Below are 4260 nucleotides of genomic sequence, written 5' to 3' on the forward strand. Positions count from 1 at the left end.
GTAGTCTTCAATCGCTTTCAAAACTGGCGCTAGGGAACTCTCGCGCGGTAGTATGACCGAAGTAGTAATGTAACAACCCAAGATTTACACAGAAAATCCACGGCAAGTATTGCACTTTTTACTTTAAATTATTTTAAAATTACTTTAAAATTTAAAAAAAAAATCAATTTTTAAAATGTTTAAATTGGGCAAAATCTGACTCAGTGCAATACTTGTCGTGGATTTTCTATGTAAAACTCGGGTTGTAGGAAATAAAAAACTAGATAGAAAGGAAGCAGACAGTAGGAAATGATTTATTTGAAAATCAACGACGCCATCTTGAAGAAATCACGCCGGGGCGACTGGAGCACGACGGTTGCAGAGGCAGGTGGCACGCTAGTTCCAAGGCATCACACCAGATGGCGCCAGCATCGTAGCTCTATACGAGAAACACAGAGAACAAGAAAGTACTAGCGACACGTAAAAATGGCAACACTGCTCGACGAGTCTAAGCATGCCAGAGCGCGTGGAAAAGGCCTAACCGCTACTGCTAAACAGCACGGAGAAAACACTACACATTGGGGGAAAAGGCTTAAGGCAATCGACTAGGCCTAACCACAGCGTCACAACACTTCGCGGCTAACACAAGGCGGGAACCACACGATGGTAAACGTGCGTCAACAGGCTTGGACACCGCTAAACAAGTCTAAACATGCGAGAAAAGGCTTAACACGAGCACGGTAAAACAACGCGCAAACATCGGTAAGTCACTCACCTTTTTCCCCGCTGCGACGGAGCGTCCGCTCTCGTCGACAGCCAGGGATCAAGTGACGACGGAGCGAACGACCGCACGTCTTCTCCCAACGAGAGCCAGAGGTGGACTGACGTAAGCGCCACTCTACGGGTGCTACGCATGCGCGCGCTCGTAGCGCCCTCTGCGCGCTCCTACCGCCACCTGCGAGAGGCTAAGAGAGAAGAGCATTCCTGCGCCCCCTGCTGGCCGTTCTCATTGGTCCAGACATCATCCTATTGTCTCAGGGCTACACTGTTTTTTTTTCACTAATGCTCCTCTAGACAAGGTCAATCTGCAGTGAAGCCACGGTATGACGTCCTCATGCACCTGCGTGGCTCAAGGACGCGTGCGCTCTAGACAGGGGACCTATTATTTATTGAATCACTATCCCAAGGTTATTTCCTTTATTCTTCTATAACGATTGCATAGGAAACTATTGCAGAAGAGCACCATGCACGAAAGCTGATCGTAGGAATTCCAAAGTCTTACTAAATGAGACTTGCAAAAGAACAAAATATCCTAACATGTAACCCCATCAACGGCTAATAAGAGGACAAGGCACTCAACAAATCAACGCGCGCAGAACTCAGGGCAGCACTATCGTCAAGACGACAATGTTCCTTGTCAAAAAAGACAAAATACAAAGCGTTAACAAAGGAAAGCATGCATATCGGGGCATGTCAGGACACGTCAGGACAAATTCGCACGACTGTTGGGCAACAGAGGAAAACGAACACTTGAACAGAGTGAAAAGACGCTCACTATCATCGGACACGTACACTACATTCCCTCATTGTAAATCCGCTCGTCACAAAATCCACCTGCATCGTCGAACACCATTCACCAGTGACGAACCACACATCCGCACCCCATCAGAGGCAGACAGAACCCCGCCTAAGCTACGCTCTTCTACTGACGATCAACGCAATTGCCAGGATCATAATTACCGTGTCTACATCCGCCAGTGTCCAAGAGAGAAGTGAATCCTTGCGTCCCCTGCAGGCCAGTCTCATTGGTCCAGACATCATCCAATTGTCTCAGGGCTACACTGTTTTTTTCCACTAATGCTCCTCTAGACAAGGTCAATCGGCAGTGAAGCCACGGTATGACGTCATCATGCACCTGCGTGGCTCAAGGACGCCTGCGCTCTAGACAGGGGACCTATTATTTATTGAATCACTATCCCAAGATTATTTCCTTTATTCTTCTATAACGATTGCATAGGGAACTATTGCAGAAGAGCACCATATATGAGAAGAGATTATAGCATTTCATTCCCAAAGTCTTACTGTACAGGGAAAAAAATGGTTCAGCAAGACATGTTCATCCCACCCGAGAGCCAGGCAGATAATTGAATAATGATGCTTTGTTCCTCCTGAATAAAGTCACACACCTGTCCCCCTCGCGGTTACTCTCTGAACTAAATGAATCGCAAAAGTATTAAGAATAGCACTATTCCCATTCAAGGCAGCACTATCGTCAAGAATGTTTCTCTTCAAAAAGGAAAAATCTACATCTAGAAGGAAAGCATGTCAGAACAAGCCCAGGCATGTCAGCGCATGTTTGTCAGACAACAAGGGGGAAAAAGCGAAAAGAAACAAAGAAGGAAACCAGCATCAAACTATTTCTAAGCACACGCACTCCTCTTGTTCAAAAACAGTGCTCATCATAAATCTGTCCAGGGGAATACACACCATTTTGCTACACTTTTTTCAGTAACAGTCAACGCATTGCTACAGACTGCGTGACGTCATCACATCCTGTCTGAAGAAGAAGACAGCGGCAAAGACTCCTATTAATTATTGAATCGCAAGATTATTTCCTTTGTCCTATTTAATGACATTCATTCTCTCATTAAAATTCAACAAAAAAGCACCCTGCATATTAACGATTTTCACCCCAAAGGCTCATCATGGTCATTAGAATTACAGTAAACTACCACTGCTCTTTAAAATTATAAGTGAGTCCACTCCACATCACCTCCAGGCTTATGTAATACATGACCCTTTCTAAGCTCATACATTCGTTGTCTGAGGCTACACCTGCGAGCAAAAAGGCGCGGAAGCCGGGTGGGCAAAGTTCCTTTCGCGCATTGCGAGCAAAAAGGCGGGAAAGCCTGGGAGCAAAGTTCTATTCGCGCACTCCAAAGCACAAGACAGAACGCCTTTACGGAACATGATGGCATTCCTATACTATATTAATGATTATTGCATTGCAGTTTAGAAAAGCTTCTACAAAACTATAATTTTAGGAGCCCATTAAAATTCAACTTTCTATGGAAACCATAATTGCCCTATTACTTGGATCGCTACTAATGAAGCGCTCCAATTTTTTCTCTCTTCCCATTTCAGCCTTGTCATGCAGTGAAGCCGACTCATATCCAAAATAATTAATTTACACTGAGGGTGCCGTGCTCAGGAATTCCTATCCTGCGCTCAGATGCAAGCATTTCTTCACGGATACCTTTAACAGCTGACTTCCTCAACATACCGAGCTCCTAACAACATCTAACAAACAATCAGAGAAACCCACTTCTCAGCTGCACCATGCGACTTTCTTCTGTGTAAAATCGGTGATTTGAGGAAGAGAGCAGCGAAAAATTGCGCGCACTTGTGCTTGACTTAAAAAACCTGAAGCATATGCTAATAAACTAAGAAAAAGACACTCAGGTCTGGTATGTGATAGTGCCACATACGCAGACGCATTGCCCTTGCGTAAAGAAAGCACAGGACAGGGATACACAAATTTCCTTAGGTGAGCAGGGAAAAGGCTTAAGACCTCAGGTCACCACACATCGCCGCGCGGCTAGCACAACATGACACCAACAAGGTACTAGCAGCGGGAAGAACTGCAACACTGCTAAACAAGTCCAGACATGCCACGATGACGTCACAAATCAGGAGAAAAAAAAGCACACGCATGCACGCACAGAGGACAACGCATTAAACACACGGAGCGCTCAGGAATAATCGTAGCGTTACCGCACATCGCTACCAAGCTCAACGTCTAACACAAGACGACAACAACAAGATATTAACGAAGGGTAAAAATTGCAACACTGAACAAGTCCAGACATGCGACATCGCATACAAAACACTGCTCATCGGGGAAAAGGCCTAAGCCCGCGGCGGATCATCATAGAGCATACACAACTTCATTTTTCTACTTCGCGTAAACTAAACGCGGTCTGCTTGGAAAACGACGTACAAATTTTCTTAAGGAGCAGAGAAATATAGAAATTTCTTCTCCGTGCTCAGATACCAGCATTTCTGCTCAAAAACCTGCAAAATTAAGCACTGCTTACTTCATCAAGATATCGAACACCCAACAAAATCAAACAAACAACCCCACTTCCACTGATAGAACACTATTCAGCTTCTACGCAGGAGGCTTTCGTCTACATAAAAGTAGAGAAAATAAGAAAAGAGCAGCGAAAAATTACACGCACTTTTGCTCGCATAGCAATAAGAGAAAAAAATAAAATAAAA

At 44.6% G+C, this 4260-nt stretch overlaps 1 long non-coding RNA gene across 1 annotated transcript; it reads right to left on the reverse strand.

Moving 5' to 3' along the window:
- Window positions 1–275: 275 nt before the first annotated feature.
- LOC135373644 (uncharacterized) lies at window positions 276–1657 on the reverse strand. Its single transcript, XR_010416533.1, has 2 exons — window positions 755–1657; window positions 276–418 (listed from the first exon to the last, which is right to left on the reverse strand). It is a non-coding gene; the product is annotated as an uncharacterized LOC135373644 (long non-coding RNA).
- Between the last annotated feature and the right edge of the window lie 2603 nt (window positions 1658–4260).

Source organism: Ornithodoros turicata, unplaced genomic scaffold, assembly GCF_037126465.1.
Source record: "Ornithodoros turicata isolate Travis unplaced genomic scaffold, ASM3712646v1 Chromosome28, whole genome shotgun sequence".
Classification (NCBI taxonomy): Eukaryota; Metazoa; Arthropoda; class Arachnida; order Ixodida; family Argasidae; genus Ornithodoros; species Ornithodoros turicata.